Raw genomic sequence first — 16,037 nt, 5'->3', positions numbered from 1 at the left:
TCGGAATTATTTTCAGTTTGGTGTCCCGCTCTAAAAACAAGTTGCGAGGGTATATGGAACAGTAGCTTCAGTATAAAACAGGACACCACTTTTGACTTGTACACATCATCAGAAGCCAAACAGAAACTGTTTAAAGGCTGACACTGAAGGAGTCGAGATCCGTTCTTTTTTGCTGATTGCTGCCAGTTAAATGTCCCCTTTTGTCTGTGTTTTTTCTTGAGCTATTTGCAAGCTGTTATATGTACACAGTAATGGCACGTGTGATGCTGAAAACTATCCTTTTGAAGTAATAATACAGGGAAGAAATGCTGATTTGGGACACTACGACATTTGACTCAATAAGGATGAGGGTGAAGAAATGGGGTGCATGCATGTGTTACCTGTTTTATCCTCAGTGCAGGATGTTTGCCTGCCTCTTCCCCAGTGCATTCTGGGAGAATGACCCCGAACAGGGTAAGCAAGGCTCAAAGATGGATGGATTATTGATTTTCTGTCCGTGTGCAACTGAACTCTGATGAGTCCTGCTGTGTACTTGTGTCTGTCAAACACCACTTGATTACTGGCTGCGTATTTATCATCATCATCGTTGTCATCATCATTATCATTATCAGTCTGCTCCCCTCTCTTAAGTCTGAGACAATGGGCTCTCCTAAAAGGTTCTTATTGAACTGCGGCTCACTAGCCTTCACAGCCTCAGCCCAGTCCTAGTCCTCCCCAGCAGCCTGCAGTGTGGCTGGGTAATTACCCGGGGATTGATTCTCCTAACAGAGACCATTTCTTCACCTCCTGCAGAATCACTAAGAGGCTTATAATAAGCCCTGCTCACCTCCATAGCTTCCTAGCTAATGTCTTGGCAAGCCAGAGCCTCTATTGACTTGTTGATGGAGATGCTGGAGCTATGCTAAAGACAGCTGAGCGAGGGGCGGAGTCACTCTCTTCATTGTAGAGACTTGATTATTCAAATGCCACCAAGTTCTGTTGTCATCACAGCTAATATATATCTATACATATATATGTACTGTGGAGATTTGTCTCAGAGACCTCAATAGACTTAAAACAATCCCAGACCTTTGCCCTGTGGCTCAGATGAAGCTTATAATGTTTGTGACTTATAAGCTGCTTTTTGCACTTGAAGTAGCAACTAAACTAAAAACATTAAAGTTCTGTGTTGTTGTGTTGGTAAAGTTTCAGGGTATCAGAAGTCAGTCAGGTGACCAGAGAGACCAGAAAGTTTGGATTCATTATGCACTTTGAACAAAACGGCCTTCATGACTTTGCTAATTATCATTCTGAGGACGCAGCAATTTGTTACTTCCAATCTGCCAGTCAGCAGCGGGGCATGAAGAGGGCCGAGAACCAGAGAGAACAGAGGCTTTCATTCAGTCAGTGGAAGCAGGAGCCACTGACAGAGGACAGAGTTTTGGTGTATGTGTGTGTGTGTGTGTGTGTGTGTGTGTGTGTGTGTGTGTGTGTACGTCCACTAGCGATAAAGCTGTCTTGTACATCTTCATCACTCATTTCAGTCAGCTGTTTGTCAGTGGACCTTTGGAGCATCTGGTGCTCTAACTAATGAGTATTTTATTACACATGAATCTGCTGATTACTTTCTCTATTACCGTAATTGTTTGAAAATGATAAAAATGTTGACAACTTCAGCTCAGGTAGACAGGTTCAGAGCAACAGTCCAGAGCCCAAAGATAATTGGTTTATCACTGACATTAAAAACAGGTTTTACATGTTCACATTTGGAATCAGAATGGGAGCTGTTACTTCTAAATGTTTTTAGCATATTAGCTTAAAAAAAGGTTTATTAAACAATGACCTGCCAAAATATTGACCAGTTTATTTTCCGTCAATCAGCCAACCAATTAATAATTTAATTGTCTCAGCTCTGTAAAGTTACTGTGGCCAAGACCAGCTTGAGCCAACTCGGTTCTCAGGTCCTTTGCACAGTGAAGAAATACTCTGTTACAACTAAAAGTCTGTGTTCAAAATTTAACTGAAGTAAAGTCATAAAAATATGAACATCAAAAAATTACCCATTATACACATTTCACATTAAAGTATATCATGTTATTGTATGTTTCAGATGGAAAAGGTGGAGTTAATGTTAACTACCTTATATATTTATCATTTGAAGTACTGTACATACTGCTGGGTAGCTTGTGAATTTCCCACAAGGGACCAATAAAGTCTTATGATTATACTATAATTTGTTTTAATTGTTTGCTTTTTAGAATTAAATTTAAGGTATTAAATAAATGTATCAAAGTAAAAAGTAAAATATTTGCCTGTGAAATGTAGTGATGCCAAAGTAACAGAAAATGGAAATACTCCAACAAAGTACAGACACCTCAAAAGTATTTATGTACAGTTAATGTTTGTTCCACCAATGCCACACTATACATTTACATCTATCAGTGCTTATATTTTTTAATATTCATTTATATGAGTGAAAGTAAAATGTTTTGTGTACAAAAAGTTTTGCAGTTCCTACAAAGTAAAATGTGAGCAGTATTTTAGAAAGAGTGGAAACCTTAGTACGATGAATCTACATCAACCTGTGCATCATTAACCTACATTCTGAACATTTTATAATTAATACAGTGGGTTTCACAAAACTGTTAAAGGACAAAGTAAACTCTGTATAAACAGATAGAAACTCTTCTTTCATTTTCTTTCTTTCTTTTTCTTCTGCTTTCTAAAAAGAGTAGAACATGTGCTGACTTGCATTTCTGCACCTGAACTGTCCCTAACAAAGAACACCTCTTTTCATTTAATTCCTCAGTTAGATTGCTAAATGTAAATGTTCGGCACATTCACACAAGCTTTTCAAGTGTCTGTTTTCTTTCCTGCGTTTGCTGCTCTGCCGTCTTCTATAAAGTAAACAGGTTTTTTTGCAAGCACACCCAATTCTGTGGACACAGTGCAAACTGCTGACTGTCAGTTTGTTTGTGTGTGTTGTGATGAATCTGAGTGAGCACAAACATGGTCTCCCACAGAAATAAGACTTGTTAACTGCAATTGTAGTTTTCTTTTGGAGGGGACTCGCCTTTTGATGAGAATTTCTCTCACTGCTGAAAAGTCTACCATTATTTTGTGAGGACTTTAAGTGACAAAATTTGGCTAGAAAGAAGTCAACTGCGATTAGTCATCAAAGTCTCTCGGTCTTTGTATCTTTCTTTAACAAGTACTTTGTACCTCCCCTCGTCCGCTCCTTCCCTGTTTTCCTTCGCTTTTTCTCACCCGTCCCACCTTCCCAACTGGGACAAACATTTCTCTAATGAGGGGGTCGGGTGGGAAAGCAGTGGGGAGTGGAGCATGGATGTGACCTCTGGCATAGTTGGACACTTATTATTCATGGGACAGGGCCCTGTTTGTCACAGTGTTTGTGTGAGCATTTGTAAAATTGGGTCAATAAAGGCTGCATTCTCTTTATGATAAGCTGGAATCATGTATTTGTGCTTGCGTTTATTGATGTTTGGGCGCAGGAGTGCTGCTTAACTGTTTTTCTGAGTGGGTTCATACTGGCTGGGTAATTTGTGTGTGTGTGTGTGTGTGTGTGTGTGTGTGTGCGCGTGTTAAGGGGGCCCCACTTTCTAAGGCAGCTCTGTGTCTCTCTCTGACTGAAGCACATTGTGCCAGATCAAGAGATGGGAATGGGGCCTGTGGCAGCAGGGGGAAGAAAGCGCGTACACACTAAAGACACACATGTACAGTACAAACAAGAACAACAACTCACTGTGACACAACTCAGCATCTTTTAATAGTGTGTGACAGTTCAAGTCAGCACCAGTGTTTGCAGAAAACACAGCTTTTCTGACACACACAGTCTGCTGAAAACTATAAATGTGCTATGGCTGAAGAGCTCTTGGGCAGATTGCGCAGTTCCTCTCCTCTCTTCTCTGTCCTCTCTCCCACTGCTCTCTTATGATTCAGACACCGTGGAGTAAGTGATGGTAAAGTGGGAAAGTTGTGACCCTTATAACTGATACTGTAGAAACACACCCAACCTTTTATATCATCTCAGTTGAGCTGTTATCATTACACTTGCACAGTTTTTGTGATTGTCTGTACTGTGTGAAATGGAGGGGGGGGGAGTGAACAGTGTTCAGCATCCTCTCAGCCTGGTGGATGAAGCTATTTGTAAGTCTGGTGAAGTGGGCCTAAAGATTTTGATACCTTCTCCCTGAAGGCAGGAGTCGGAAGTAGGAGTGTGAGGGGTGGGAGGTGTCATCAGCAATGCTGATGGCTCTGCGGGTGAGGCGGGTGTTGAAAATGTCCATAAGGGAAGGCTGAGGGGCGACAATGATCTTGCTGGCTGTATTCACTATGCGTAGCAGAGGCCTTCTGCAGGAGGCAGTGCAGCCTTCGTACCACACAGTGATGCAGCCAGTGATGACGCTCTCAGTGGTGTAGAGGCGTGTTTGAGCCCTCTTGGCCAGTTAGTTAGTTGGTTAGTTTGACTTTATTTTGACAGGGATTTTTCCTTTTGCAAGAGAGCCCTGTGTACAATCTCAGCCGACACTGGGCGAGGTGGGGTCCACCCTGGACAGGTCGCCAGGCTATCACAGGACTGACATGTAAACAAACAACCACACACACTCACTCACTTTTTAGAACATCTTTTTGAGTGTACCTTATAGAGTTTTGAAATGAAACAACTGATATAGGCTAAACTCCTGATGTGTCTTTCCATCTGAAATAACATTTACGGGTGGAGCTGGGGTTTGAGTATGTGTGTGTAGCACCATGACACAGGGTAGTAGTGTTGGCCCCCAATCTCGTCACATGGTGGAGGACGGGTCAGCTGCGGGTGGCTTGTGTAAAGGTCAGCAGGCTGGAGCAAAATGACCCAGTATACCATAAAAACCAGTATGTGTGTGTGTGTGTGTGTGTGTGTGTGAGAGAGAGAGAGTGTGAGTGTGAGTGTGATCAGCCCATCCGCTATGTGTGTAAATGTGTCAGAGCTTGCCACACAGTGCTTCCTTTCTCCTCCTGAAGGGCTTCTGGGTAATGGCTGACTCAACTCAGACACCATTGAATAACACACATACACACACTTCACTTCCAGTAAACCTTCTCCCACAACCACCGCAGCCACTGTGGCAGCACATTCAGTGTTACCATGGTGATTTTTCTGTTTTATTGGCTGGCCCGCTGACCTGTGACAGTTGATTGGCTCTCTGGGTACCATGACACATGATGAGAAGGACTGGGTCAATAACAGTGGGAATGACAAAGCATGCACCCGAAATCGCCTACTACACATATATGTACATTTTTCTGTTGAATGCCTAGTACTGTTTGAATGAAGATGCAGTGGACACTGCAGCCACTCCACCGTCTAGTAAGCACAACTTTGGACATGCAATGACACACCAGTCGCTCATTCTTCATTTATTCATAATAGTAGTAGCACAGCTGTCACTGCTCACTTAGGAGTGTTATAGAGGGTAAAATGTATGGCAACAGAGGCTTCAAGCATCTGTTAATGTAGTGATTAACCATAACCGACTGTGCTTTGGGACATTCAAACAGCTAGTCAGGTTAAATCAATACAGTAAATATAATATTTCTGGATCAAATCATAAAACACAACAGTGTTGCACAAGTAAACAACTGTCTGATCCCTTTACAACAAGCTAGTCATTAAAAAACTAAAATCTAATTAGGTTATTTTAGGTTGATAAGTGCTAATTAAATTAAGTGAAAGGTGAAATAATATTGTGCTGAGTATTATTGTGCTGTTCAAGTGTCCTTGAACAGCAGCTAAACAAAGTGGTTACTGAACAATGCTCACGTTAAGTGTCTCTGTGGACGGTTTTATCACTGATTCATTAATATGTTTTAATTAGCTGTGTTAGTTTTATCTATCTGTCTGTGTTAGCTTCATACATGAGAACTATAAGTAAAGAATAATTTTTTGTCTTATAAACATATGGGTGAATGATGTGGTAAAAGAAATAAAACATCCAGGCGCAGGTCTTAAAGTCTTTTGACTTTCCTTTTGTCTTTTTCTTATTGTTAACAAATCTCCGTCAAATGATCCAAACAGGTACTGCCTGTGTAGTCTAAGCCTGATGATGCCCAGTTCCATAGATTCTGGTGATGCCCAAAAACTATTAAGACTCTTCTAAGCTTCCTACTTCTGGTTTCTGTTTGAGTGGTAATTGCTAAAAATGTAAGTGTTCACCTGTTTAGAAAGTCATTTAGCCTTAAAAAAATGAAAGTATATATTTGTTGACTGTTTTTGAGGATTTATGTCCTCAATAGGACACGGTAGACTTAGTTGGCTGAGTTCCCACAGGCTTAGCAAGTTAGAAAGTATTCAGACATTGTTGGTTTTGGTCTTTTTATGGGGTTTGTCAGCCTTATATTGTAAGAAGTTCAAACATAGCCAGGAAAATGATGAGCTGTTATGAAAACCTTCATGATCAGGTTGTTCTATTAATTGACACAGGCATCACAAGCAGGAAATTATACATTTAATTTTGTCAGTACAATCAAACAGCTGTTGTCAGTTTATAGACAAGTTAAATTTGGTATCCAATGTGCAGCGCTGAAGGTAGTTTTTAAGCCTGACATGGTATTATGAGAGGTCTTGGATAGCCCTGCACCAGTCAGCGAAGCCAGCTGAATCAGCCAAAACAAAATGTCGTGTCATGTTAAAATCAAATTCATTGATGACTGACACTTTGTTGTGCAGTTTGCGGCGGTTCATTAAAACATCTTAAAAAAACATTTCTTTGTAAAGAGTTTACATAGTTATCGTGCACAACACAAGGACCCATCACACCATCATCCTCACTGTCATCTTCATCATCACCTTCATTCACCGTCTTCACCCAAACTTGACTGACATGGCTGAGGCTTCTCAGGCATCTCTCTCTGTTTGTCTGACTCTGCCTGTCTCTCTGGCCGTGTTGATAGCGACAGGAGACTGTGGCGTGCTGGCAGGTGCATGCCACCAAATTACCATCCGCACATGTACGCACAAACACACACATGCATACACACACACGCATGCACACACAAAGCAGGCCTCTCCTGTGCTGAGAAAGCTGCCATTATCATATCAAAGCGTCTCTCACAGACGTGGCAGCGCTTCAATTTAAGCAATTAATGCAGAGAGAGACTCTGTCACCCCCCCCAAAACCCCCCCCCCACTTTACCCCTCACCCCCTTACCATGCACACACACGCACACATACACACAGGGCTCTCTTGTGGCACTCTGAGACAAACAAAGGTGTTGGGAAGCGAGGATCCACATTCTGAAGGCCATCGTGCTGCTTTTCTCTCTCCTGCTTAAACACCCCCTCCCCCCCTCCCCCCAATTCTGCCTTAAAATGAAACAGCTCTTATTCACTGTTTGTTCCAGGTTTTTCCTTGGTGTTTTCACCTGAAATGGTAGACCATGACTGCTAAGGTGTGCCTGATTTCTGTTGGTGCCTTATGCTTTACTTGGATATTTGGTCATAATAGCTAAGGATGTTGAAGTACCACATGTTATGAAATCCATAGTGATCATTATTAACATTTTAATTTGTAGTCCTGCTCTGGAGCTCAGTACACCTGCATTTATCAGGTAACTTCACACAACAGATAAATAGCGATAAAATAAAATCTGGAGCACTGAGGGGTTAATCTGCAAAATGAGTGACCATGCATCTAAATAACCTATGTCATGTAAATGAGAAAATTGGTTTCTGTACTGTAATTAATTAATTGTAATAAAGAATTAAGACAAACATGGTTCTGCTTGAGAAACCTGATTTTTTGTGCAGAGCCACATTTGTCCTACAGTTTTTACAGGAGTGCATGTGCATGACAAAGACTTCAGACTGAGGAATTGTCACTGTGTTGGCAGTGTATGGGTTCAAGGGAAAATCATTACTGTCGTGGTGTGTCTGAAAACAAAGAAAGCAGGCTGTGCTGAAGAGGAACTTGTGTATTTGTTTACAACAAACGCCAGCCATGAGCTTATAGGATTGACTGAATCCCAATGTTTTGCATGTGCATGCATGTATGTGATTGGCCTGTGCAGTATAGCAAAAGTCGAACCAGGACAAATTTTTTTTGTCTTGCGTAAATGCATACAGGCGCTGTCTTCTGCATCATTTCCTATGAATCCCACACAGAAAAGGCAAACCCCTACACCAAGAATCAAAACTAATGTATTGAGAGTGAGAACACAAAAACCATATAGACTAAATTGCTTGCTATAGGTAATTTATTTTCTAGGGTACTGTATGTGTAATCATCACAGGTGGGTGTGGGTGTGTGCTTGTTTGCCTGGTTGGGTTTTTGTCTGTTTTTTCTTGTGACAGATGAGGAGCAACAGATTTAGACTATAAAGATCTCTCAGAAAAAGTTTCATCTTTAACAGATTGTGTCCATATCCTGCAGCAAGTTTGACAATATGTCATCTTCCCACATGTTTGCCGCGATGCAGCTGCATTGTTTGCATTTTTACCCCCAAATTCTGCAGTCGTGATGCAGGTTGCTTGCAGGATAGATGCAGGATTGAAGGACTTTCGATATGCTATCCATCTAAACAGGCACAGGAGGATCCTCTTCAGGCCAATCAGTTAGCTTTTAAACCTGAGTATCCACCAATCAGTAGACTCATTGTACCTTTTCCTCCTGGTTAGGAGAAATTGGCCCCTGTCATTTAAGCTTTTCAACAAAATCTCTCCATCATTCATCCCCCTCTTCCTCCACTGCTGCCTTTCTCTTACCGCTGGATTGTTGTGAAGTACTCCATTTTTCCCCCGTTTTTCTTTGAGGCGAGACACTTTATTAGACACAGCTGTTCAGCTGAACCCTGCAAGGCCTGGATTCAGTGCCAAGAGCCTCTCTCTGTCTCTGCTGCTTTGTGTGTGCGTGTGTCTCTCTCTGTCAGGTGGGATGTAGAGGGATGAATAGGCAGTGATGGGGAGCTGCTATGTGAGGCTGTTCACTCTGGAAACCTTGGCTCTGGGCCCTGGTTCTCTGCACAGCAAACCCACTGAAAACTCGTATGAGTTTATCTTCCAGCCTGAATAGATGCAAACTCAGTGTTTGGGTAGATCATGGTCAACTCCAAGCCTCCAAAATGGCCACCATAGACTGTTTAAGGGACAGTTGATTGACAGAAAGTTCAAAGTAGACAAGTCGAAAAGGTACTGTACATCTTCTTAAATGCAAAAGGAACAATTTGTTGTCCTTGATTTTATCTCGGCTGTGATGTTTTGATGCAGCCGAACTGAATTTGTTCTTTTGTCTGAGCTTCGAGTTTCTGCAGCTCACATGCTTCTTTTCTTATCATTTCATTTGTCCTTTCATTCATGCTAATTATCTTTTTCTACAGTATATGCAGCCAAACTGAAAGCATAAAATGGTAATGAGACAGCAGGTGTTCATAACAAGAATAAAAACATTCATATGTTGTTGTGGTCCAGCAAAATGTACAAATTCAATGAGAGAATGTAAACACAGTCATTTCAGCTAATAGTAGCATTATTTGTTTTCTGTAGTAGACTATACACTGTATAAGTGGGTTGGCCGTGTATAATTAAAGCACAATAGGGCCTGATAATATACAGCACATCGAGAATGGACCGCGACAGGTTTAAGATAGCTAGATGAACAGACGTGTCTGTAAAAGGTTAAGAGAGCCGATGTGTGGATTATTTCTCCAGTTAAAAGAAATTAGTCAAAGAATGACAAGAGCAAAATGAAATTCAATACAAAAACACCACTACCTGTAGCTTCACATACGGTACACTTTAAAGCAGGGGTGGGCAATTAATTTTTACAAGGGGCCACATGAGAAACCTGAATATTCATTATCTCCCATTGTAAAAAGCAGTAAATTATATGTGTTGATTAGCTGCTACTGGTAAACAGAAGAATAAGCATATTCTATAAATATTTATATAAATATATGAAATTGTAGTGTAGGTCAAAGAGGAAAATACTCCTATAGATGTAAGAAACAGTAAAAACAAAAACAAACACATCACAGTTCCATTTTATTTTCAACTTCACATAACACTGAAAAGGTATTTGCAGTATGGTAAAGATATCCATTTTCAGTTCATTTTACTTGTTCAGTGAGAGAAATCCAGTCTGGTTTGGGCTTAAACAAGTGCATTGAAATCTGGATTTGTTGAACTTCATCACTGAGAATGTCTGTTCACATATGTAGGTAGATCCAAAAGTTTCCTGCGATGTCCTCAACCCTCCTCGTTACAGTGCGTCGGGAGAGGGTCACGTTCTCATATGCGCCCTTTTTCTCCGGGCATATTAGTGCTGCAGGGTCCAATAAACACTCTTTAATAAACCCCCCTTAGAAAACGGCTTATTTTGTCTGGTGATTTTGTGGGATATGGCATAACTTGTCTTGAAAGCTGCATCTCTGGGTGTGGAAAGTTTTGTAAAAAGTCTTTGTTGGTTATGCAGTTTCACTAGCAAAGCATCCGACTCTCTTGCGTGCTCTTCATCCGACATGTTCTTGTATTTCTCCTCATGTTTGGTCACAGAGTGGTGATTCAAATTGTAATCCTTGAACACAGCAACCTAAGTGCACTGTTTTACCTTTGACTTCTGTAAACAAATACTTTCCAGTCCATGTCTTGTTGAAAACGTGGCATTCGGCATCAACTTTTCTTTTTTTGGCGTGAGTTGACATTTTGAGGGTTAGCTGGCCAACATCACCTGTCTCTCACCCGGTAGGTCAGGGAGCTTAAGTTCACCCGTGAACTTTTTTCATTCATGTTCTGATTTGATGGACCTCTCGCGGGCCGGACAGGGATGCCCAAAGGCCCGATGTGGCCCGCGGGCCGTAAAATGCCCAGGTCTGCTTTAAAGTATATCTGCCACAGCATCAACAAAAGTTAAATGCTTTTTATTCATACTATTAGTTGTAAATGCAGGGTTGTTGTATATGATTGTACAGGTCTTCACGATATATTGTGTTTAGAAAGCTATGCAGCACTTTATCTTCTGTCTGACACACATCAGATTGTATCAGGTTAATATAGAAAATGCAAAAGGGCGACTTTAAACCCAGGAGGTTTTTTTTCCACATAAGAACTTTCACACCAGAGTTCAGCATGAGTCCTGATTTACAAACCCATACCTGCCCATCACCTGTAAAGCTAAGAACTAGAAGCAAGCCAGTACCTGCAATTTTCTCTACATCTGTTGTAGACCCCGCTCAACCTGTGAATGTAAACAACAACCAGAGATGAAATACACTATCAGTTAAAAGTCGGGACACAGTTTCCTATTCATTTAAGTATGTACATACAATAAAGTGCTTTATTTGTTACTTGTGACTAAGGTGTCTTAAATAGGCTGAACAAATGTTTAATAGCAACAGGGCTGAAGTTAAATAAATGCACATTACATTATGTAATAATTTATGACCATGCCTTTGAGATATTGGTGACAACTTCTTCGTTGCTTGTGATGACTTGACCTTTGCGACCTTGCCAACCTTTTGTCTTTTTATTTTGTCAGCAACCATTAAACTAATATATCTGTTCCTTCTTTATCTTGATTTTGCTGTGGCTCTTTCCTCCTCACCACATAAAAAATAGTAATAGAACTGACGAGTTTAAACATAAATATAAAGATATGTGTCAATCAAGATATATGCAAGAACAGGCTTAATGATTAATTAGATGGAACATTGTGGGTGTGGTGTATGAATGTTAATACTTTGTAATAATTCTTTAGTATATTACTTGTGTGGTGTAGAAGATAATTATTTAAGAATGTAATTATGTAAGAATGTTAACACTGTTATAATTTTTTTAGTATATTACTTGTGTGGTGTGAGAGAGAATTATTTATGTAGAGATACTGCTTCCAAACCAATGATGGTAAGATGATGTCATGGGGTAGGACTGGATAAGTCTGACTTCTTCTTCTTCTTCTTCCTACTCAATTCAAGCATGTACTAGGTATAAGCAAATTGATTTTGGATTAGCATTTGTTGGATATGTGTAAAATTATGTGTGTTGACATATCATCTGTCTTTACATGCTTGAAAGAATAAATCAAATCAAAATAAAAAAAACCTGTCTTCCTGTATCTCTCTCTTTTTATCTGTATATCTCTATAAGTCCCTCCCTGGTTGGAACAGCTGCTTGATGTTTGTGACAGGCGGGGCGATAGCACTGACAGGCTGGAGACGGTTATCGGAGAGGGCTGCAGTGAGAGGCTCCGCCTGGCTAAATTGAAAATTGTAAATGAAAATCCTGCTCAGTGTGATTTTAAATTCATCAGCCATTATGTCAGATGACCTTTTGGGGCATCAGGCCCTGCTGATAAAACTCCAAACAACAACACTGTTTCCTTCCTCACTCCCTCCCTCGTCCTCCTCTTCTCCGTCACAGTTCGACCCGGTGCCAGTGAAAATGATAGGCTTTCAGGAGAGCCTCCATTGTGCTGGAGATGAAGAGGTTTTGTTTGGAGGAGATGGCCCTGCTGTGTGTGTCTGTGTGTGTGTATGCTGTGGGGTGTGAGAGTTTGGGGGCATCAAGTGTGGCCTGGCCTGGCCTTGTCCTGGTCCCGCTGTTGTTGTCCAATCACAGTGAGGATCAGAGGCCAGGAATGTGCAAGCCTTTAGAAATACAGCAGGGATGTGAGGACAGAGAGAGGTGTAAGGGGATAATAAACACTAAGAGTAGATGTCACCAGAAATGGCTTTTCCTGGGTGGGTCAGTATGTGCCAATATTGACTGACATGTGTGGAAGCCTGTGTATCATCTCAGGAGAGGAAAAAGGAAATGAAGGAACAGAGCTGATCCTCTCAGTCTATCAGAAACTCTGTCTGTCCGTAATTGAATTCTCTCTCTCTCTGCCATTGTTGTTGTCTTTGTCTCTGGGGACTGGACGGACAAATTTTTTTTTCTTTCTCAGGTGATCCTGTGTTGCAGCTTCTATGTTCTACCTTACAGATACATAAAAAAACAGAATTTGCGAAATTTTATCCCATACATACAGTATGTATGTTGTTTTTGGTGTGTGTGTGTGAGATTGATGCGAAGGTCAAATGACCTGAAAAAAAAATCCCACGCTCCATGTTGACAAGATGGGATCAGATTTTATCAAGACTATCTTAATAGCACATGCACGTGTACATTGATGGAGTTTTTGTTTGCTTTAAGCCTCCGTCTTCGTGTTGACCGTGAAGAGATCCCGCAGACTTTGTTCTGTTAACATGTGCATTCTGAAGTTTAGCCAATGCTAATAAGCTAACCTGCGCACAACTTTTAGAATGAAGATACTCATTTAGTTTGGTTAACTCAGACTGTTGAAGCCTTGTGTTGACTAAAGCTTTTTTTTTCTGCTTTGAATCTACGCTGTAGGTACGACATACAGTAGGTAGCCTTGTACCCTACACCATAACCTACAGCCTGACGTGCATCTCTTCAAAAATGTAATTACACGTCGTAGTGACGTGATTGTTTGCATTGCATTTCCTTGTTCGTGACTCTCAGTGGCTGGACAACCCTGTGAAACCCCCCCTCGTTCTGCCTCGAGTTACTTGTCATACGGGGCATTTTTACTGTAGGTGAACTTTGACCTTAGTAACAGTGGTTTACTCTGCAGATCCTGTAGTAATAATAAATAAAACATTGCCGTTTTATGGCAAGATTCAAGTATGTTGCTGTATAATTTAATCGAGGGTTTGGCTAAATCAATATCGATGGTTTGTTTTATGATGTTGCTGTGCTATGACCAGTCTAGTTTGCTTCACCCAACCCTCTATTATTCATTCATACCGCTCAGTCCCTGAACAGGGTCACGGGGGGAGCCAATCCTGGCCAACAATCGGGCGAAGGCGGGGTACACCCTGGACAGGTCGCCAATCCATCGCAGGGCTACCCTCCATTACATTTCATTAAAATGCTTTACTCTTCTCCATCATCACACAGTCCCTATCTTTCTGCCAGAAGGTTAGGATGGATCACTGGTCCATTCGATCACTTGAGTGACACATATAGCAGATTTCCACCATTTTGCTATTTTACGTTGCTGCTTGGTTAAACATGTTAACAGCTTAGCAAGCCAAAATGTCCCAGACTTCTCCTTCTGGGGTTGTTCAGTGAGCCTAAAATGGCTTAAAGCCTTCACATGCCTTGAATTTTCTATTTGTTAAATATGCCGTTTTTTGCATTGGGTTCTATGTGGTTGGGCATACTGAGTGTGAATGCGTTCATCAGTATGTGTGCATGTGCTTACATATGCATATGTAAGCACATGCGCATGTGTTGGCTCTTTCTCAGTTTACAAGTGTGTCTCTACGTATGACTACAGTGTGTGTGTTTGTGTGTGTGTGTGTGTGTGTGTGTGTGTGTGTGTGTGTGTGCACGCAGCTGTCCCAGGTGTGCGTTATTAATCAGTTATCAGGGCAGTTTATTTGCTGGGTGACAAGTTGCAATTTCCCCCCTGATTCAGAGCTGCTTTGTCAGGTGGGAATTACACTGAGAGCACATGACAAAACACTACACCTCTCTGATTCGTTCCCTCGCTTCTTTTCTCTCCTTTTGGGTTTTGCCTCCTTTCTCACTTGTCTGCCAATCTTCCCTCCCCCTGATGTTGGTGTCCCGTTTCCTTCTCCAAGTTTCCCAGACTCAACATCTCCCACATCTTCACTTCCATCTCATTTCCTTCCTTTTTTCCTCATATTCACTCTGTCCATCCTTTCCCCTCTTCCTCTGCTATATTTATTTTTCTTCCCATCAACAACATCATCCTCAGCACTTGGAGTAAAAAAGGCGGACTGTATAATTAATCACACAGCTTGGTCTAATTAGAGATGAATACGCGTTGTCCCTCTTGTCACACACACGCGCGCACACACACACACACACACTCACCTCTCAGCTTCTTGGGCCTAATAGCAGTTAATGCTGTATTAAAGGCAAATGCTGCAATCCCTGCGAGAGCCCCTCTTGCCTTGATGAATCTGATGAATGTGACAATAATTAGTGAAGACAGATGAGAGGTAAATTACCACTGACAATGTAATGCTATCTTGTCTGCCACCAGAGAGGGAGAGAGATTGCCAGGACATGACAGAGAAAGAGAGAGAGGGAGTAACCGACAGTGAGGGACACAAAGTTGTTTGGTTTCATGCAAATTATTATTTTCATGCAAATTATGATGCATTGATTTAGTTTAATGGAAACTGTAATGGAAAATGTACTAATTTCTTCAACGTTACAAAAAAGTTTTTCAATGTATTCTTTAATTTTTTTTTTTAAAGATTATGAAGTACAAATCAACGTGACACATTGGCCCCATTTATATTTGGTAATAACATGTGGTTAAATCATTCTTCCTCTTTCCTACTGGACTTTAAACATTCAAACTATTCAAAATAGTTTATTTTACAAGTCACTTCATTTTATATGTTCAGTAATTTTAAATAATTTATAGAAGTAAGCTGCTATGTAATTTTAAATACATAGGTTGTTTGTAATAGTAATTAAATTTTGTGATAATTATAGGGAAAATTGCAGTTTTCCAGTGCATTAATTTCAAGTAATTACTAGTGCATTTTAGTCAGCACAGCAGGTCAGCTGGACCTGCAAAATTGGGAAATTTACCTGCAGTCAGAACACTTTCTGTATTTTTAACATAATTATGAACTACATAGTGAAGTTCTTTCCAGAAAACTTTGTAGAAAACAGGATTTATTTATTTATTTTCAGATTTGAATTTGTTTTAACCTAATAATCCTTAAGCTAAACCTTTTAACTTCTTCTTATCTCACAAGTTTTCAGAAATTTGCCTGATATTTGGATGAAGATCGCAGGGAAAGAAATACAGATCCCAGCAGCAAAGCCTCAGGACTGATTACCGCTTTCTGCCAGAAGAGAAAGAGCGAGGGATGATGAGTGAGAAGGGAGAGAGAGGTGCAGTGGTAGAGATGGTAATTGTTTTTGTCAGAGGCAGTGGGGAGCTATCAGGATAATAAAGTTAATTAGCAGAACAAAGGGGGGGGGGGGGGGGGAGGGACGGAGAAGAGAG

General features: G+C 40.9%; 1 long non-coding RNA gene across 1 annotated transcript in view; it reads left to right on the top strand.

Moving 5' to 3' along the window:
• LOC109969870 (uncharacterized) overlaps nt 1-16,037 on the top strand; it is a 155,587-nt gene that overhangs the window by 50,157 nt on the left and 89,393 nt on the right. The gene's annotated exons all lie outside the window — the stretch shown is intronic.

Source organism: Monopterus albus, unplaced genomic scaffold, assembly GCF_001952655.1.
Source record: "Monopterus albus unplaced genomic scaffold, M_albus_1.0 scaffold184.1, whole genome shotgun sequence".
In the NCBI taxonomy this organism is placed as follows: domain Eukaryota; kingdom Metazoa; phylum Chordata; class Actinopteri; order Synbranchiformes; family Synbranchidae; genus Monopterus; species Monopterus albus.
This window is presented reverse-complemented; position numbering and strand designations above follow the sequence as displayed.